Source organism: Artemia franciscana, chromosome 4 (assembly GCF_032884065.1).
Source record: "Artemia franciscana chromosome 4, ASM3288406v1, whole genome shotgun sequence".
Taxonomy (NCBI): domain Eukaryota; kingdom Metazoa; phylum Arthropoda; class Branchiopoda; order Anostraca; family Artemiidae; genus Artemia; species Artemia franciscana.
This window is the reverse complement of record NC_088866.1, coordinates 45,023,100-45,045,586: the sequence shown is the minus strand read 5'-3', so window position 1 is coordinate 45,045,586 and position 22,487 is coordinate 45,023,100. Positions and strand designations below refer to the sequence as shown.

Here is a 22,487-nt window from a genome sequence, read left to right as displayed (position 1 = left end):
GTTAATCTATTAAGTCCTAAACTAGCCAGGGAAGTGTTTTTCGATTAAAAAATCACCAACTATGTTTTAACAGTAATTCCGCAGTCCTGTTTTTTGTTCCTTTTCGCCTGTATCCAGTTCCTGATTAGTTAGGACCACTGAGTCGATACGATCATCCCTGGCAAAAAAAAGCAACAAAAAGACAAATAAACATGTATCCGTGTTCTGTCTTCAGGCAAAAAAAAAATACAAAAACGTCTGTATACTTCCCAATGATCCTTACTATATGCAAATAATGGTAAAAGTTTGTAACTTACAGCCCCTCCTCCGTAGACTGTAGAGGATTAAGTAGTCCAGAAAGACATAATTATTAAGTATTTCGACTTTGCTGAACAAAATGGCTATCTCAGAAAATTTTGATCCGGTGACTTTGTCACCGGATCGTTTATGCCAGAAATTAATTTTTTCCATCTTAATGAAACGAATATAATCAGAAAGTATGAATATTTTTTTCGGTTGAATTGAGCAGTATTTTTTTTCAAAACAGTCAGCTCAAATGAATTGATAAATTTCAGCTCAAATGAATCGATATTTGATCAGTTTAGCCGCTTTGGGAGGTCCCTACGGTATCACCTGTTTTGATAGACAATCTTGCTGATAAAAGAGACGTAAAATTTCAATGCTTTTTCCGTCGAATTTTTCACTCAAAACACTAATTCTCGATAGATAGATAGTCCCTTTGAGAGAATTTGCTAATGAGTATTTTGTCTTTGGGACAGTCAGACTAAGTTCGCAAAATAATTTTAAGGTGCTGTCTCAACTTAATAGGATATAATTGGCTCTTATAGATTCATTTCTGAACGCTTAATCCATCTAATATAGCAGCTTTCATCCATCGGGTCGTGATAAGAAACCTGGATATTTGATCAAGTCACTAGCTTTGTTACTTTATGACCACAGTTGTGTATAACAATGAGTTTTCACCTTTCGAAAAATTCTTTGACAATAAGTTGTTTAAACATAACATAAAATTAATGTCAATGCCCACCACCAATGTTCTTTCTGAGAGTGGGTGCCAAGCCTGATTAGCTAATCAAATAATTCGTGGTAATAAACTCTACCAAAGGAACAACTCGGCCAAATACCAACCGAAACTCTAAAACACGAAATTTTTGTAGCAATAGAGACAGCAAAAAAATTTACTTTATATGCTGACTCAAGATATATAAAATTTATCAAGTTTCATTTAACCATCAAAAGCTAAAAGCCTGAGAAAATTTATCTATTTTTTGAGAAAGGGTGGGAACGCCACTAGAAGTCAAGCCATCCTAATATTAAAAGCGGCATCTTCCGCCAATGAATACTTGAGTACTTTTTAAATATAAATTTCCCATTTTAACATGGGATTGTCGAGTTCCATCAGTTCACTTAATCACGGCCTTAATAAAAATTATATCATCAGGTTGGGCATATCAGAGAGCCATACTGTAGGGCTTTCTGGCATCCATTTGCAAAAATGTAGAATTTAGTAATTTTTGCTAGAAGAAAGATCACAGATGCGAGTTTATTTGTTCCTTTTTTTCTTTTTCTTTTTTCTTTTTTTGCTAGGGTGATCGTATCGAATCAATGGTCATATAAGATCGAGAGAGGGCTCACTTGAGCTGAAATTAAAGTTCTAGTTCCCCATTTCCTGACCAATACGATTGGAGGGCAACTAGATTTCCCCTTCCCTCCCATGCTTCTTTTTTCCCAAAGTCATCCGATCAAAATTTTGAGATAGCCATTTTGATCATCATAGTTGAAAGTTCAAGTATCATGCCTCTGAGGATGACACGGCCCTGCAAGCTCCAGGATTAAAGGGTTGTAAGTTATGAAATTTGTCTAGTGTTTACACATAGTATCTGTTATTACAAAGTAAACAGACATTTTGGGGGAAAATGAATTTTATGTGGGGGACTTTTCTGCCGGGGGGGGTCCAAGGGGGAGGATTTTCCGTGGTGACGGAAGTTTCTGGGGAAGAATTTCCAAAAGGAAACTATACACGGGGAAACTGTACCACAATTCTTAAAAAAAATTATAACAGGGTGGATTATACAGGGTGAATTTTCTGGCATTATTTGAAAATTGATCAGAAATTAAATAAAAACATTAATTTTTTTCAAAATAAGTAAGTCAAACATCAGTAATCATCTAATATTGGTATGCGTGTAGAGGTAAGCGTGTAGCCGAATTGTTCAGAGCTAAGGGTTCACGTGGGAGGAGAGCAGTGTCTGGCTGCACCTCTGAATTTTCTCAAGATTTCTACATAATAAGTTCCTGTAACAGTTTTTTTACCTTGAAAAAAATCTACAAATACAGTTCCTTCGCACTACTTGGAAACGGCTGCTATTACCTTCTTCACAGAAACTCCTTGTATTTTTTGAATCCCCCTTGTAAATAAATCAAACTAGACCCTTGGGCCCCAAACCTTCAATGGAAATATAGAACTTGTAAAGCTGTTTAGTGTCATCAGTATTTAGCCTATTTGTTTGCTGTTTTTTCACCCTCGTCATCTTTTCTTCAATTTGACGCCCGCTAGAACTGAAAATTGCATATCGATGTATTGTCATGTTTTTCTTCATAAATTGAGGCCTGGATTACACGTTATTATTTTTAACACATAATATCGTTATGTAAGTTTTCACATGACCAATTTAAAAATTATATTTTCGCTTTCACTGTCCTTGGTGTTTGCTATAAACAAATTCTTTTATTCTACTAGGTCTATATACATGGTTTGAAAACAAACTGAAGAGAAGAACTTTATAGAAGTACTGCAGGAGAGGAATTACTTTAAACACTTTAAAAATCCGTATATAAATGACTTCCAAGGTCCCTAGAAACAAGGTATACTATATTAATATTGCCTGAGTTCTATTTTCTGGTATTATAAACCAATTTTTTCTGATTCCCATTTCCATAAGACAAAGCATCACAAATTCTATAAGCCTGTGTTTTACTTAGGGTTCTAGAATCCAGTATACATTCCAAGATAACATTGACCCACATTGCATCAAAATTGGGTGGCATGTTTCCTGTTCCAAGACTTACGTTCAAAAGCTTATACATGTAGAAAACAAACAATTTGGTTTCCATTTCGTCCCCTGAGAGCGGCATTGTCGTATCCGCAACTTTTTCGGGAAGCGGAGTTAAGACGGCCATCTAATGTGAAATTTTTTGCTCTATCCCCTCTAATAATCCCCTCTAAATCTAAGCTACACAATATTTACAGGAATCCAGTACCTCATTTTTTGTGGAATTGACTAATATTTTGCTCCAAGAATACAATATACATTATATCTTATGCTATATATATTACATTATATATACCTGATCAAACACCTGATTTGTTAGGATTTTTGTTGCGTATAAGTGGTCAGAATAAATCTTGGCTCTGATCGTATTTTGGTAGTGCTTCCTTGTAACGCAACAGCCTGTCGGTAAATTTTTCGCAGTTCGTATTATTGACTTAGAAATAAAGTGAATATACCACTCGATGCCTTTTTTTATGTTCTTTACGAATATAATAATCGCTTATATCGCAAATTCAAATTTAAGCCCTTTTTGACCTCACCTAATTAACCCAGCCTAACCTAACTAACCCAACCTAACTATAAACAATTTTGGTACTGAGAAAACATAGTATTATTCTATCAAAAACGACTGAAAACGCATACTTTAATTGAAAATTTGGCCTCAATGGAAGAAGAAAACGGCATAAACGGCAAAATAAAATTTATTTATCCAACTTAATCGTTGGAAATTGGTGCTTGTGGATTATATAACATTAAAAAAAATGGATTTGTAATGAAACAGTAAGTTTCTCAAACAGTCTGAAACAGTAAGAAAATCAATGAGGTATACTGTTGCATTTGGTCAGATTTTCAGGCTGGACGTGGAGTAAACGAAATAGCTAGTGGACTAATGGCCATACTAGAAAAAGTTCTTGATACTTACCCTGACTGATATCTGTCAGTTAATTGCTTGGTCGGACTCCTGCGTGTCCCAGAACCGAAACTCAGTTATAAGCTTCGGCATCCAAAATATTCTAAGAAAATTTCCACGCTTAAGAAATCTGGTTATGAAGTATTGTGAACCAGATCATTCGACTATAAAGGAGGTTGATGCTGTACATAGCCCTATTGAGTGGGGGCTAAAGCACCTTGATTTGTTTTCTCCACTAGATCTGGTGAGGAAGTTACTGAAAGTAAGAAAGACACGTCCTTTGAATGTCTTGCAAGTGACCCAGTCAAAGTTCTTTGACTTTCAAAAGCCAGCAAAGCTGTACAAGTACTCGTTGGTACCGTATTCAAAGGTAAAACAACTTGAGTTCCGTAAGGTTAACACTAAGAGAGTTTGGCTCAAAACTTCCTTCTCTGGAGACTTGCAAATGGCTACTATATCACAAGAATGGACTTCGGTTAAAAACTGTCCTAACGCTTCGGCTGTCCGTGTTGTTGAACGTCTTGTTTTGCCCAAACTTTGTCGCTAAAATATTGATTTACCTGATGCGAAAATCAAAGATGTCAAGTATCTCCTAGAGTTCATCCCCAACCAAGACCAGAAGTATTTTGATATCAAGATTGAACAGGACTACAAGGCCCAGGGGGATACTGAACGTTTGGGAGCCTCTCCTTCTGCGTGAGATCCATGTCTAGAGGAGGATTCCATTGAAGCAAAACGGCGACCAGCAAAGAAACTCAACAAAAATGAACGTTTCTGAGTTTGTTTTTTTTTTATACTTTTTCAAATAGTATTGCTGCATCAGAACTCGTTTGTCGTACCTTCATGATGAAAAGAATAGACAGCCCACTTCACCTTTTCCATCTTATATTCGGGAGGGCCTCCTAGTTATTTTTTCTCTTTTTTTTTGATGTATTTGCGAAGAAAATCGGTTGTACCGTGTAAGTTCCAGCAAAGGTGAAAATTTCAAAGTCGTTTTTCTCGGAATTTTGAAAACCTTAGTTACAACAAAACCGCTCTCAGGGGACGATTTGCATTTGAATGTTGCCCATATTCAAAAATTAAAAAGACGTAAGCTACTGTGTTTCAGCATTTTTATGTGTATCTAACGGCATAGACATATGCCCCCCCCCCGGCACCGTGTATACGTGCCTGCTCATGGAGAGAAGTGAAATTTAACATTTTGTTTATGATTAGAAGTCGTTACATATTCCTAAACTAAGTCACCCCGTCACCATTCAAATTTTACGCGTAGTCTACATAAGCTCCACCACATGAAGAGAGAGTAAACTTGAAAAACACAATTCTCCACATGGCTGTTATTTCTAGTGGAGCATGCCAGAAGAGAGTTTAAGCTTTAACTTGTTGTCTAGCAGTTGACAGGTCATTAATAAAACGTCTCCTAGCTTAATTAGTCTACACTGATTATGGTTTGTAGTTTATAACACTTGGAGAGATTAAACTTAATTTGCAAAACACGGTCTTTTTGGTTCATGGACTCATTCCCGCTGCGTATAAAACAGATTGCAGCATGAAAAATTTATGCAAACCATCAACAATCGTTTAACCTCTAGCGATGACAGACATCTTCTCGTTTCCATATCTCATTTGCTGAAAGTGGACTGACTGATCAGAAGGCTCAACTTTAAATCACGCTGGCCATCATTTATAAGGAGGGGGAGGAAGGGCCATTGGCCACTTGCCTGAAAAATATATGTATGATTTGATCCAAAGTAGGTACTCAGTATAATTAAAAAGCATATCTATTTTTAAGGTTACCGGGTAATGTCACATGGCGTGAATTGTTTTTAGCAAAATTAAAAACCATATTCGTCTTTAGAAATTGAATATGTAACGTTAGATGACGTGCTCAGCCCACCAAAAATCATTTAATCTCGAATGATGACAGATATTGTCTTGTTCAAATGCCGAGTGAAATGACTGATTATAAGCCTCAATAATTTCGACCTTATTGTAATTTTAAAGTCACTTTCTTGCAAAATTGAGTATAGCGATCCATATGCGACGGAGGTATTGCTCAGTATATCTCTTCTTGGACAACGTAGTGCCGGACACATGGAAATTCAATTTGAATTATGTTCAGAAAAGGCAGAGGAAATAGAGCAAGACAGGAGTGCCAAGGTGAAAAATCATGAGGGATAGCGAATAAAATCCTGAAATGAACTTCGAATGAGCTAAAATGAAAACTCTGCCGACATTTTTGATTTTGAGGAGTTTAGTTGGTTTTCACGGCTTAGTTGCCCTTCAACTAAAGAAATTTGTTTGGATTGCGCATTCAGTAAGCATGTTGATGGGGTGACTCTTATAGTGGTATTTTGATGACTGCTGCTATGCAAAAAATTATCTGTGTAAAAATTTAGCATTAATCCATTTTGTGTCCTTCGTTTTTACATAGATTTTCGAGAAAAAAATTCCACCTTTTTATCTATAGCGAACACGAGTTATTATTACATATATGTTACCATGAATGTCCGTAATACCCTTTTTTCTCCTTGGATTTAGTCAGCGTTGCCAGTCAACTCTTTCAGTTTTATGCAAGGTTTGGTGGTGACAGGTTACGTTAGGCTTTTAACCGAATTCTGAGATTTGTGACATAACCAAACCCAACCTAACTTCAACTTTAGTCATCAATGCTTGCGCAAAACTGAAAAAGCTGATTCGCAAAACTAATTGAATTCAAGCAGAGAAAAGGGAATTTTGGACATTCATCGGTGGATGTCGAAATTAATCATATAACGGTAGTATTGGACGATAATTTGATTAAACGATATATCGTTATTTTTACTTTTGATATTCGATAATCGATTTTAATATTTCTGATCAGTTTTTTTGATCAGATTAACTGTAAGGTTTGGTAAAATTGAATAACAACATTTGTAATTGAAGAGTAATTTGCACGATCTTTTTTGATTTTGAATACAATACGAAAAATTTCTATTACATCAACGAGTATTACAAGAACCATGGTTTGGAATTACTCGGGCTCAGAATAAAGAAAATAAGCTGCTGGCTGTTTTGGCTATTCAAATCAGCAGCATGTCAATATATTTTCCCGAGAATTGGTTCAGACTTTCACTGATTAAATAAAAAAAACTTTTTTCTTCTACTAAAAGTAAGGAGCAACACTAAAACTCAAAAGAACAGAAATTGTTCCGCATATAAAGGGGATAACCCCTCCTCAATACCTTGTTCTTCACGCCAAAGTTTTTTTTTTGTTTTTAACAATTTCCTTATTCTAATTAGACGGCTGTTATGTTCTAAAATTGTTCTTAAATAATTAGGACAAAAAGTAAAAATCACCGTAAACAGGGAGGTATTGAGGAGGGGTATTTGCCCTCTTATACTCATTAATTTTGTTCGTTTTAAATATTAATATTGCTGCTTACTTTTTTATTTAATTACTTACTTATTTTAATTACCTTACTTACTTATTTTGAAAAAATTGATGTTTTTATTTAATTTCTGATCAATTTTCAAATAATGCCAGAAAATCCACCCTGCAAAAAATTTCCCAAAAAAGACTTTTGCGAACTTTTTAGCCTGGAAAACCATTTTTAGCCTGCATTCGTTTGAAAAAAGACTTGTTTTCTTTTCATTTCTAATCATTTTTCAAATCAACTCTCTTGGAAGATTTTCCCTGGAAATTCTCCCCTCCCAATTTCTCAATGAAAGTTTCTCCCGCGTGAAATTCCCCAATGGAGAATTCCTCCAGCGAAAAATCCTCCCCTGCGCAAAAATCCCCAGACAATTTTAACTCCTTTGAAAATTTACCCGAAACATCTCCACATGTAAAATTGAATTGACAAAGAGAAAGTAAATCAAATAAAAAGAATTTTGTATAAGAATTGTGGTACAATTCCCCCGTGTATAGTTTCCTTTTGGAAATTCTTCCCCAGAAACTTCCGTCGCCACGGAAAATCTTCCCCCTTGGACCCCCCCACCCCCGCAGAAAAGTCCCCGACATAAAATTCATTTTCCCCCAAAATGTCTGTTTACTTTGTAATAACAGATACTATGTGTAAACACTAGACAAATTTCATAACTTACAACCCTTTAATCCTGGAGCTTGCAGGGCCGTGTCATCCTCAGAGGCATGATACTTGAACTTTCAACTATGATGATCAAAATGGCTATCCCAAAGTTTTGATCAAATGACTTTGGGAAAAAAGAAGCATGGGAGGGAAGGGGAAATCTAGCTGCCCACCAATCGTATTGGTCACGAAATGGAGAACTAGGACTTTAATTTCAGCTCGAGTGAGCCCTCTCGATATTATATGACCATTGATTCGATACGATCACCCTAGCAAAAAAAAAGAAAAAAGAAAAAGAAAAAAGTAACAAATAATCTCGCATCTGTGATCTTTCTTCTAGCAAAAATTACTAAATTCTACATTTTTGCAAATGGACGCCAGAAAGCCCTACAGTATGGCTCTCTGATATGCCCAACCTGATGATATAATTTTTATTAAGGCTGTGATTAAGTGAACTGATGGAACTCGACAATCCCATGTTAAAATGGGAAATTTATATTTAAAAAGTACTCAAGTATTTATTGGCGGAAGGTGTCGCTTTTAATATTAGGATGGATTGACTTCTAGGGGCGTTCCCACCCTTTCTCAAAAAATAGATAAATTTTCTCATGCTTGTAGCTTTTGATGGTTACATGAAACTTGATACATTTTATATATCTTGAGTCAGCATAAAAAGTCAATTTTTTTGCTGTATCTATTGCTACAAAAATTTCATGTTTTAGAGTTTCGGTTGGTATTTGGCCGAGTTGTTCCTTTGGTAGAGTTTATTACCACGAATTATTTGATTAGCTAATCAGGCTTGGCACCCTCTCAGAAAGAACATTGGTGGTGGGCATTAACATTAATTTTATGACAACTTCGTATAGGTATTTCTGAGACCCATGTTAAAAGACTTCCACGATTTGAGTGGATCAATTTTTATTGAAATTAAAGACTCCCTACTGAAAATCTAGAGAGCCGTGATAGATATGGCTGCTGACGAAGCTTGCATTGCATTGACTACTGAAATTTTGTCAGGTCATCCCCACAAACTGGCTTGATTCTGTAGTGGCTGAATCATAATGACTGTTACGGCACTTGAATCTAGTGATAGAAATTCCAGTAAGGCCTAATCCATGTCTCTTGTTATTTGTGTTGCGAGAGCAACACATTGGTTTTGTCCCGTTTTTTTTTTTTTTTTTTTTTTTTTTTTTTTTTTTTTTTTTTTTTTTTTTTTCCATGCCGCCAATCTCAGCTTATTCCTGGAAACTGGTAAGGGTCTAACCTGTGCGGTTTTTACGGAAAGTGTGGACCTCAGCCCGGATTGATGAATATGACATTACATTTTGGAAACCTCCGCAGAACTCTTGCCTGGGGCCAAAAAGGATGGTTTTTGCTTGTCCACGAGCCAGATCCTATGGTGCGCGAAGTGAAGTGGAGTTATATAGCCTATGTCAGAGAGGAGTGTCTGTAGTTGTGCAGCCAAGCTTTCGTTTCATCAAACCATGTTTCTGCTTTCGAGTGGAAAGCTCAGTTCTAACAGACAAGCAGGCAGGCACCACTTTCAAATTGAAGATGGACTAAAATCTAAAAGTGTTAAATATATGCGGCAGTTACCCGGCCCCACAGCCAATATATCTTCTTTGAGTGATAAATAGAAAGATTTACAGAAGCAAAAATGTGGCATTATGCTGCCATCTATTGTTTCTAAACATTTCTGTTCATGATTTCAGCTGAGTTTATCATTCGTTTTTTCGGATTTTATCATTCTGTGTATTTGATAGCAAAACCAATTTGGTTCCAGTGGTTAGATATGTAGGGGACTTGTAAGTAATAATATGCTGTTAGGCTACAGTCAACTTCGGCGATGAGAGGTTTGCAACTATGCTAGTTTGTGTACCCATTTATTTGTTTCTGGTGAACTTGATGACTATCACGGGAGAGGGACTTATAAGTAAGAATCGGTTCACTTTGGGCAAGAAACGGCTGTTAGCCGGGCTGGCAAGGCTCAGTTCTTGGGCCGTCCCTTTTCCTCATATATGTCAAAAACCTCTATCGACTATTTAGCAACCCACGATCTGATTTCTGTTGTCATTTGTGCCAGAAAGGAGATTCTGGGGCTGGAGCTTTGGATACGCCTGGTCAACATGAAGAACTCTTTGCATTCGCCGACGACAGCACCCTGGGGGCTGCAGCACCTGATGAATTGATCCTTATCCTCAAACTACAATTGATGACAGAAAACATATATCATTGGTTTGATGCAAATTTATTAGCTTTGAATGTAAAAAATCGTTTCTTCTTATATTCTCCCGCATAGGCAAAAGCTGCCCTACACTGACAGAGCTTCAAACATCTAAGGGATCCATATCCCGCCCAGCTGACCGGTTTGCTCGATTCCTTGGGGTACTTCTGGATGAAAATCTATCTTTCAAGCAGCTTATCGAGTCAATGAGATTAAAGGTTTCTCGAGGCCTTGGAATTATTCGGAAGCTGATGCGAGTCTTTCCTTTCTCTATCCTTCGTCTATTATAATTATCTCTTGTTTACCCTTATTTATGTTACTGCTCGTCATTGTGGATGTCTACATATCCATCTGTACTTGCACCTTTACATAGTTTCCAGCTGAAATCAGCAAAAGTCCTTCAGTCTACCACCCATATTTCTGCTGAAGATTAAAGATATTCATACATTACACCTCTCTCTCATTGCATTTCAATATTTCCGTGGAAACCTTCTATCAACTTTTCCCAGGCTTCTTGAGATTGTTAGAAATGTCAGTCCTTATGAAACAAGGAACCAGGATGATGTGCCAGTGCCATCCACCCCGGCAGTGCGCTCGGACTTTGGTCTGATAGTTGCTGTCGGACTTGCCTGGAATTCCATTCCTGTTGGGATTCGACGGTCCTGTACCATAGGCTCCTTCAAGAAACGGTTGAAGAATTTTTTAATTAAAAAAATAAATTAAATTATAATATTGATCAGTTATTTATATTGTTTATTTATTTAGATTTAATTTATTTAATTAATTATTTAGATTGAATTTAATTATTTAGATTTGGGTGGTGTGAGTGTTGGATCCTCGATGTATATTTTTTATTATTTTATTTTTATTTTTCTTAAGTAGGTGGTGTGGAGACCGCTTGTACTCGGGTGAGGATTGGTGAGTAGACTCTAAATATATTTTAACTTTGAATGTATTTAATAGTGATTTATATTTTGTTTTGTTGTTGTTTTTTTTCCAAATAACGGGCCATTGAGCCCTTTGGGATATTTTTATTTATAAATGGATGGATATTGATAATAAAGGAACTTGAACTTCAACTTGAAAGCTCATAATCATCTTCGGCAATGAGGGGTTTGCCGCTTTTGCTAGTTGGTGTACCTTTTATTTTTTTTCGGTGTATTTGATGGTTAAGCCAATTTGGTTCCAGTGGTAAGACATGTAGGGGACTTGTAAGTAATAATCGGCTGTTGGGCTACAATCATCTTCAGCGATAAGGGGTTTGCAAATTTTGCTAGTTGGTGTACTCATTTATTTGTTTCCAGTGAACTTGATGTCTATCACGGGAGAGGGGCTTGTAAGTAAGAATCTATTCACTTTGGGCTAGAAATTTTTGCAAATTGGTGCACATTGTATTCGATCTCTTTAAATCTAACAGAATATAGTGATTACGCAACGGGTACAAACGATAACGTAAAACAATGGGGTAGTTTCGTAATAATTAATGTCACCTATGGTAATTTAATCCTGAAAAGTTACGGATAGCTTAATAATACCAACTAGATTATATAAGATATTGTTCCAATTTTTCATCCGTCACCATGTTTACAATTGAAAAGGATAAAGTTCAACTGGCTGCAAAGTCACTTTAGTCCCTTCTTTCGATATTATTTTGGAGTTGTTGTTTTTTTTCAACGATGAGGAATAGCCTTTGGTCATGTGATAACTGATTGCGTTCTTGTTTGAACATACCGTTTTAAAAACTTCGATAGGCTGACAACTTCATCATTTAACCGATAGTGAAAAAACGAGCACAAACGAGAATGTAAAACAATGAGATAGTTTCGTAATAATTAATAGAAGGTCATCTATGGTATTTTGATCCTGAAAAGTTAGGGATAGCTTTATAATACCAACTAGATTATATAAGATATTGTTCCGAGTTTTCATCCGTCACGATGTCTACGATTGAAAAGGATAAAGTTCAACTGGCTGCAAAGTTAATTTAGTCCCTTCTTTCGATATTATTTTGTTGTTGTTTTTTCAACGCTGAGGAATAGCCTTTGATCATGTGATTACTGATCGAAAGCGAAGAAACAAAACCAAAGTGTTGCTCTCGCAACACTTTAGTCGGCGAAGCCAGACAAAGGTTGCCGTAATACTTCATGTTGCCCGGGCAACGTAGGTCTAGTTCACTCTCAACTTGGAGAAGATCGGGAGTAATGTACAATTTCTAGATACAGATTGAGATATGTGGCAATCGTGATAAGTGTGATCTGAACAAGGCCTATAAGCCTAGCCGGTATTTTATCTAATACTAACTCTGCCTTAGTAAGATTAACGTTCAGAAAGATTAATCACGTTTCAATCTAATTAAACATGTTATTATACTAAATTAAACATGTCATAATTAATAGAATGTCATCTATGGTATTTTGATCTTGAAAAGTTAAATTAAGAAAAAACAAGTTTGTTCAACAGAAAGTAAGGAGCAACATTAAAACTTAAAATGAACAGAAATTATTCTGTGTATGAGGGGGTTACCCACCTTCTCAATGCCTCGCTCTTCACACGAAAGTTTTAGAATACTTTTAAAAACCTTCTTATTCTGATTCAATGGCCTTTGTGTTTCAGGAGTTGTTCTCAAGAAATTGGGACAATCAGTGAAACTTTAGCTTAAAGAGTGAGGTATTGAGGAGGGGTGTAACCCCCTCATATACGGAATAATTTCTGTTTGTTTGAAGTTTTAATGTTGCTCCTTACTTTTAGTTGAAAAACTTTTTATTTAATTTCTGATCGTTGTTCAAATAATAACGGGAAATCTGGTTCTCCCTCCACTTAAAATTCCCTCTCCTCACAAGAAACTCCTCCTTGGAAATTTCTTCCCGCGAAAAATACTCCCCCCGGACAATTCCATCCTCGCTGAAAAGTCCCCCGTAAAATTCCTTGCCGACGATTCCGCCAGAAAAATTCTCCATAGTATACTTTCAATTGGAGAAGAATTTAATTTTTAATCGTTTCTCAAATCATGCCGGAAATCCCCCTTACGTGGAAATTTTTTCATTAAGTTTCCTTGACTTTAAGGGCTTTTTCTTTCTTTTTCAAAAATTGGGCGCATTTTCTCAGGCTCGTAGCTTTTCATGGGTAACGCTAAACTTAAAGAATCTTATATATTTGGAATCAGCATAATAAGCCAAGTCTTTTGATATATCTATTAATATAAACATTCCGTTCTTAGAATTTCAGTTATCATTGGGCCGAGTCGCTTCTTACTTACAGTTTGTCACCACGAATTGTTTGATTAAGCACGTTTTCAGTCAAATTAAAGAAACCAAGATTGAACAAAATTATTAAACTAGATTAGACACACTTCAGTCTCGAATTTGTAAGTTCTGTAAAGATATTTCTCAAAGTAAGGATTCGTATAAAAATATAAATGAATACCAAGTGCTGTATGTTTCTTTAAAAAACTGATGTGACTATGTTCAGACTTAAAACATCTTATTGATAATTTAAACACGTGTTAACTTAAATGTTCACAAGGATTAAACCCTTTTCAATGTGGTTATTTATTTTTCTTTAGTCTAATTATAAGTTTCAATCTTAATGTTTTGCGTTACCAACGATAAAACACGTTTAAGGTTTGAATGGTCTAAACATGTATGGGAGTTGACGTCACGAGCCTTAGGAGTTGAACTAGCAATAACTAGCTAAAGCCTTTGTCTGTAGACCATCCAGCATAGTAGGATTTTTTATTTTTGTGCCATCTTATTGTAGACCTAACCGATCAAAGTCAATCAGTCTTATAAATAAACTGAAAATAGTAATTTGCGGGTAATAGAACAGTTTCTCTAGAGAGCAAAGATCAGATCAGTGAATATTGTTTTTGAATTTTCACATTTTTCACAAAAAAAAATTATTTTCAAAAGAGTACATGCTACTTTTCTTTATGTCTGTCATTTGACAGGCTCTTGATTTTATAAAGCTTCGTTGTAATATAATATTATTCATTTGAAAATAAAAAAAATTCCTACTTTTAGGAATACCTTCTCTACTTTTAAGATTCAAAGATGAAATGAGTGAAGAGATGTGGTGGAATAGACCAAGATCCTCCAAGGACCGTTGCGGAGGATGTGGAAGATGTAGCTAGACGGCATAATAATAAAATGTTGTACTGGCATCCGGACTTGTCCCAGTTAAATATAGGAACAGGGTCACAATTAGTGATAAGGAAAGAATTAAAGAGAGATGGGTGGAACATTTTGAAAATGTGCTAAACCGAGATACAGTTGCAAGAAAAGATAAAGAGGAAAATGAAAAAGTTTGTGATACCTTGGATGTGAAGGAAGATTTGCTATGTGAGGGAGAATTAGCGACAGTACTCGAAGAATTAAAAAATAATAAGGCCCTAAGTGCTGTTAGTGTGGTAAATGGGTATCTTAAATATGGTGGCTCTGAGGTTAGAAATAAGTTACTGATGATTATGATTATGTTTGTTGAAAAAGGTAAAGTACCTAATGATTTTAGGAAAACCCTAATTAAACCACTGTATAAGAAAGTTGATAAGAGCGAGTGTTATAATTATCGAGGAATTAGTCTGGTCTCTGTAGGTAGCAATTATTTAGTAATATGATACTTTTTAGACTGAGAGATGCTCTAGACAAAATTATAAGAGAAGAACAGTGCGGTTTTTAAAAAGGTAGAGGATGCATCGACCAAATCTTCACTCCTAGGCTAATAATTGAGAAGTGCCTTGGTTGCTAAACACCTTTGTTCCTCAGTTTTATAGATTATGAGAAAGCGTTCGATTCTGTTGATAGAAGAGCTTTAGCAAATGTCTTATCAGTATTGATTGAGAGTTCGTTGCTTGAAAACCGTGTTTTTGTACTAACATTTTAATATAGTAAGGTTCAACTTGTGGGATTTCCCCAGAAACATTTATGATCGGGTCAATTTATTTACTCGCTTTTGACATTTTTGCTACTTATTATAGTTTCCCTCGGGACTTAGTGACTTATTAACTGCGGATACTTGGACTAACAGATCTAATTAACTTTGGATTGAACTCGACTAAACTCTTTGTGCATGGTATCAGATTCTATTATGGATCCGGAATACTGCGACATCTACTTAAAAAGAATAATTGGCAAGACAGGTGGCGCGCAGTGTATATAAATGTAATAAATAGTCTCATTTTAGCTGTGGAAAAACTGAGTACTCAAATGACTTGATGAAAACCTTTGTGTTGAACATGTGCACAAAATGATTCTCCAAAAAATTGTGGCCTCTGCTGTAATTGATGCATACACAGTTCTTTCTCTGCAGAAGCCCTCGGGACGATTCTTTCTTTTTACGTGTGAAAAGTGCTTAAACCAGCGTATTTGAGTGGGTCAAAATGTCCCAGTACTATGTATCTGTTCAATGCAGTAGCTTTGTTACCAGCCAAGTCACGCAGACTCAACAAGAGTATCCTTAGTCCATCCATACACATTAAGAGACTCACACAACTGATCATACTTCCGAGTGACGTGTTTGCAGATTTCACATAGGTGGAGGCTGCAGAAAGGCGGAGAATTGCACGTTTCTTCATATTCGACTGTATTTTTTTAAAGGTAGCTGCCATGACGAGTATTGTCTTCTATCTTTGTGTAAAAAGTTCTGTCATGGATTTTGTTTCATGAATTGTTATCCTAATGTGCATCTCACTTTCCATAGAAAGAGAAAGCTACATTTTAAGACTGAATTGCAAATTCCAAAAAACGGGATGCGAAGAAATGCATCTCTGTTGATGCAGGGCAGCCAAAGACGGCCGTGTCTAGTCACTCTTATGAGTTTGAATCTCTTGCCGCCTCTCTTAAATCAGCCAATGCCTTCCTTTATTTTACAGCCCCCTTCTTTTGTTGAAAACCTGGAAAACGGGCAAGAACTAACATTAGCCAGCCTTTTGACAATTTGTCCAAACAACCAACGGAGTTGGACTTTTAAAGAACTCAAAGATTCACCCACCAATCAAACCATGTTTTCCGAGTTTTCCACTCGGAACCGATTCAGTGGCCTGCCAAGTAAAGTCGAGACCGCAGTGTAAAGCCCTTAATTCATCCCTGTTCATTTCCAAAAATACTAGTGTCATATGTCAGGCCACTTATGAACAAAATGGAAGAGGTCAAACTATGCTTGAAAATGAACTTATTGATATTGCTTTTATCTGTGAATTGTGGTCTGCGACTGAAGAGTATGATGCATTTAATGGATGTTATACCTATTTTAAGCCAAGAATGACACCCGATAAAATTACAGTAACACATGTTGGAGGTGTTGGTATTATTTGCGATCATTTATAAAAACTAGAGTTCCCAATTTCAACAATATACCAAGTAAGCACGGTTTCAAAGTCTTATGGTTGTGGTACAGGCCTAAAAGGCTACCTAAGGAAGTGGCATCACTGGTGATATGTGTTGTTTACTCTCTGCCCTATGGCCCCTATCGTAAAGACCTTGTGAATTACTTACTGAGTTGCACTGACAATGTAAGATCCTTGTATCCTAACACTGGTTTCATAATGACTGGCGACTTTAATGACTTGTATCCCAAAATGGATAAGCAATTCACTGTCACTTAGGCAGATTGTTAATGTGCCAACAGGAGGTAAGCGCATGTTAGATCTGATCTTTAGCAACTGTACGGAATATTACATTACCCCAGTTACATTACCCCCACTAGATATGGGCGACCACCTGTGTGTTGCTTCGGTAACTAATCATTTTATCCCAAATGGACAAAAAATAGTGTGGAGTACTGGCCCTACACACCACGAGCTAGTAAATATCTACAAGAAATTGCTCAAAAATAGTGACTGGCGTGATATCCTCTCATTGTCTGATGGTGACAAAATGGCACGTATATTTGTAGGGAACTCTTCGAAAAATACTCTGAAATTTTCGCACAAAAAAGCAAAATATGTGAAATCTAGTGAAAAACCATGAATTACTCAAGATATACTGGATCTGATGAAATTGAGGAATGAATTCCATTTAACTGGACCTGAAGAAGATTTCAAAAGGCTAAAAAAATACAATGTGTATAAAATAAGATGTTCACGTAAGCAATATGGTTCAAAAATAGTAAGCAATATATATCAATCCAATCCAAGGAAGTTCCATCACATAGTCAAAAATGTTATCGGTAAAAAGTGACCAAAGTGGAAGTTAGAGATAATGATGGTAAGCCCCTGCAACTTAAGAATATCAATTAATTTTTTGCATCAATTTTTGAAATCCATCTCTGACTAACAGGATTACCATCTAATGACTCAGTTTCAAATATCCCTGTCCTAAAGATTATTTCAGCGGTTAAAAAATTGAAGGCACTTGATCCTCGTAAATCTAGTTACCCAAGTGAAACAATTTTTTGCATCAATTTGTAAAATCCATCTGCGATAACAGCATTACCATCTAATGACTCAGTTTCAAATATCTAGTTAACCGAGTGAGATACCAATTAAACTGATTGTTGAGAGTGCTTATTTTTTATCTACTCGTTTAACGGCAATTTATAACCAAAGTTTTATTGATAGTGTTCTCCCTAGTATTTTTAAACAGGGGTATGTTACCCCAATCCCCAAACGTAAGGCCCCTAAGGATATTAATAATATGAGGCCGATTTAAAAAACACTGTCTCTTTCAAAAGTGTTTGAAAGTTTTATTTTTAGTTGTTTATTTGAAGACATAAAAGATAACATAGATTCCCAACAATTTGGATTTAGACCTGGATACACTTAACACAGTGTTGATCCTTGAAGACATAGAAAAAAATGGGCTTATGTTGATGCATTATTTGCTAATATAATAAAGGCTTTTGATAGTCTTGACCATAATGTAGTAGTGGAATAAGCTAAGGTTAAGGGTGCCCGTCTATTTGTTGCACGTATGCTTGCTAGTTTTCTTTTTAAAAGAAAACACTCTCAGTGTGTCCAACTCCCTTTTCATAAGCCATTTGGATTCATAGATATTGTCTGCGGTTCGCTACAAGGGACTAAATTAGGCCCACTTTCTTTTCTAGTAGTTTTTAATCGTATTTTAGCAACAGTTCGAGAGTGTTTTAAATTTGCTGATGATTTGACTGTTTTATTACTGCAACTAAGCCCTCCGACTACCGAACAGTCTGACTTGACAAGAAGTTTTAATGACCTAAAAACTGAATTAAGAAATGTCAGCGGAACTAAGAGCTCTTATATGACTTTTTCCTTCCTAAAGGTTGGCAACCATTCTTTTATTTCCCTACTGTCGATAAAGAAAACTACTCAAATATTTGAAATACTTTTGGAAGAAGATTTAAGATGGAACTCGCACGTTGACTATCTGACTAAAAAAGGCGCCTCACTTTTACAATTCACTAACTATACACTAACACAATTCACTAATTCACTAACACAATTCACTTTCACTAACTATAAAAATAAAACATGAATTCGAGTCAAATTTAAATATTACTGCACTAAATATAGTTGTCGTTGCTATGACAAGTCTTAGTGCAGTAATTGTTTTCTTCTGCTTGCGTTTTTATTTTGTTGTTTGCTTTTTTCTTCTTTTTCTTTTTCCCCTACTCCGTCTTATCATGTTTGTAAATGATGGGTATTCAATAAATAAATAAATTATAGCTACTGACCACTAAAGAAAGAAGACATTATTTGACGATGAACTTTGCTTTCAAATGTCTTCAAATGGTTTCGATAGTCTTGAAAAGGTCAGCCTGCCACCTGTTAAGCCAGAGTCAGCCTGCCTTGTCAGCTAAAAATTCCGCTCCAGCATACAAGAGTTAGGGGTATATAGAGGCGTGGACGTTGGATTTGACCTGCTAGTAACCAAATTCTCGCTGAAGTTGAAGAGGAATGAGAAAAAGGTACCCAATTCAGAACCCCAATTTGATTCTAACAAGCTCTGAGATCGAATGACCTGGCACGAGTTCGTTACAGAACTTAGCAACAAGTTCGAAGCACTCTACATCAGTGACCAAGACGACCAGGAGGTGATATGGGACCAGATAAAGAACCTCTACATTGAGTAAGCAAGCAAGACCCTTGGACACCGCAAGAAATTGAAGGACCAGTGGCTATTGGACCGCATTTGGCAGCTCATATAGGAGAGAAAAGTCGCAAAACCTTAGATCCTTGCCTGCCACGAGCAAATCAGATCTACAAGACCGAGAATTACAGACGGATTGATAAAGCTGTCAAAAAGAGCGCGCGATAAGACAGACGCCATTTCTACAAAGCAAAGGCCGTGAAAGCTGAAGAAGCTGCCAAGAACGGAGACAGCAGGTAGCTGTACAAGATAATGAACAAGATCATCGGGAAGAAGAGAGCCAGCGATGGTCCAGTGAAGAACGAAAACGGCATACTGGTTACCGGTCCCAAAGAGAAGAAGGAGGTGTGGGCCAACCATTTTGACAAAATCCTGAACATACCACCCCTGGACGGACCAATCTCCATCCCTGGAGATCCTCAGATCTCACTAAACATCAACACTGAGCCCCCGACTGAAGATGAAATTCTGAAGGCAGTCAAAAAGCTGAAAAACGGCAGATAACCAGGAGACGACCAAATCACGGCAGAAATGCTGAAATGCTCCATGGACACCTGTGTCACCTATTGGACGGACTTCTTCGGAACCACCTGGACAACAGCAAAATTACCTTCAGAATGGTGCCACAGTACGCTCGTGAAGCTCTTCAAGAAGGGCGATACCACGCTCTGTAACAACTGGCGAGCTATCAACCTGCTCTCGATTCCTGGCAAATATTATCCTGTCCCGAATACAACGTCACCTAGATGAATAACTGCGTAGTGAACAGCATGGCTTCCTCCCAAATCTCTCATGCACGGGCCTCATATTCACCCTACAAAATCTCACCGAGGAGAGCTGCGAATGGCACAATAAACTCTACATGATCTTCATAGACTTCGAAAAGGCGTTCGACTCATTAGACCGCCAGTCACTCTCGAAGCTCTTTCACCACTATGGTATCCCTGATATCATAGTAAATCTCATCATGGCGATGTATGAAGATACAACCTGTTGTGTGAAGACAGCAGAGGGAAATTCACGCAAATATCCCATCCTCTCCGGGGTGAAACGAGGGTGCGTGCTATCCCCGCTACTGTCCGCAATCGTCATCGATTTCGTTCTGAGGAGCGTCGACTCAACTGGGCTACGCCTAAATGATCGCCTGCTGAGCGACCTAGATTTTGCTGACGATATTGCCATCCTCGAAATTTGCAAATAACGGCTTCAAGCGCCGCTCTCGAGTGTCCAAAATAAACAGAAGGTTTTGGACTTAATATCAATGCCAGTAAAACCAAAGGCATGGCAACTAGTGGATCACCTATGAACATCAAATATGGTGATAGCGACGTGGAACAAGTGGTCCATTTCAAATATCTTGGCAGCACCATCGAGAACACAGGATCCACAGCCCAAGAAGTCATCGCCCGAATTGGACAGGCTAGCAGCATCTTTAACAGACTCAAAAAGTTTGGAGATCGAGTACTTTCTCTCTATGGCTTAAGCTCCGCCTATTCAACAGCAACGTCCTGCCCGTCCTCCTATGTGTACCTGAAACATAGCATCTCAGTCAAAAACAAGAGTGGAGAATTCAATAGTTTGGAAACATGTGCCTACGTAGACTTCTCGGCATCCATTGGACCCAGAAGATAAGGAATGAGCACATTAGAAACATCACAGGTCAACCTTCCCTCATCGAGACCATACGAAGGCGCAGATTGAGCTACCTCGGACATGTGCTGCACATGGACGATTTTGGAATTCCCAAGTCTACTTTTTTCTGGTTACCCATAGGCACTCACTACAGAGGAAGACCCAAAAATACTATCCGTCGTACCTACAACAACAACCTGCAGTGCCTTCACGCCTCAGTACAGCCGGAGTGGGAAGACATCGTCGTAGCCGCAAGTCTCAGAGACGACAGGAGACTCTTCTTGGACGTCTTGGGCGCCTCTGGAGGTAGAGGAGGATTTAAGGTCTAAGGTAAGGTTTGCACGTTAGGGGTAAGGTTTGAACCTTACAGAACTCTAGATAGAGGGTGCTTCGACCGCAAACAATGTTCTGTTTGCTCCAAGATTATTCTTTTGCCTCGAACTACCATGGTAAAAACATAGCCACTGCCAGGAGAAAAAACTATGATGAGTCTGCCCTACATTATTAGAGCCCTTCAAATAGAAATTTGAGCCAAGACCATTATCGATCTGCTCCAAATGTGGTGTCGCATTTTACATACATGAACGGAAGAGCTGAAATTCTAAAATTATCCTGAATCCTAAATATAATAATAGTAGTCACATATTTTGAGCATTTTTACGAGAAATAATTTAATAGAAGGATAGTAATGAAATTATTCCAAAAAAAGTTCCTGAAAGATCTTAGAACCATAATGAGAGCTAACTTAAAGTTACTGTTGTTGCTCTTTACCATGTGACATTTGAGATAACCTTAAAAATTTTTTCCTTGGTGTTCGAGTTTCAAAGGTAAGAGTGTGTAAGCCTCTTAAGAGACTTTCAAATCTTATCAAATAAAAGGTATTAAAACCAAGAACAGTATTTATTTTGTCTTCAGTTCTAGGCATACAAATCAGAACTAATTTAATAGCGACTTTTTTTTATAAAACATCTCCGTTTACAGCACCAAAAAAAGAACTTACAATACCAATCCATGCATTGTTGGCGGACCGAAAAGTGTGTCTCTTGATCTCCATACACTTGGTCTGAAACTGATCTAAATAAACAGGTACCGTCGGTATGCACCACTTAAATTAGAAAGCCACGTTTGATCATCTTCTTCTCAAAGCGGCGCTCTTTCTGAAAGAATAGAATCAACCGTTAAATTTTCATAACTCCGATTTACGAAGATTCTCCTGATATTGCTTATCAGCACTTGTCTGTTAAACAGATCACATTCGAAAATCATGACTACTAATACTACTAAAAACTCACCGCAGCATCACACCACTTGAGGTCAACACAGCTACGCACGCTCCTCCTCCATCCCATTCTATCCAAAGCCTACCTCTTTACGCCCTCTTAGGAAGTTCTCATTTCCTTTAAATCTTTCTTTATGACATCCTCCCACCACAGAAATTTCTCTGGAAAACATCTAGTAAATCTTCATTCACTTTTTGGAGCACCAATACTTCAAAGCCATATTTAACCACTGTCATCACTGCACTTTACAATATCTTGG

The 22,487-nt window shown here is 37.1% G+C and overlaps 1 long non-coding RNA gene across 1 annotated transcript in view; it reads right to left on the bottom strand.

The window, feature by feature from the left end:
- Positions 1–326: 326 nt before the first annotated feature.
- LOC136026483 (uncharacterized) overlaps positions 327–22,487 on the bottom strand; it is a 42,010-nt gene continuing 19,849 nt past the window's right edge. Inside the window, exons 2-3 of the long non-coding RNA XR_010617303.1 lie at positions 21,949–22,105; positions 327–5,684 (exon numbers count right to left, since the gene is read on the bottom strand). This is a non-coding gene — a long non-coding RNA (uncharacterized LOC136026483). The remainder of the gene's footprint in view (positions 5,685–21,948; positions 22,106–22,487) is intronic.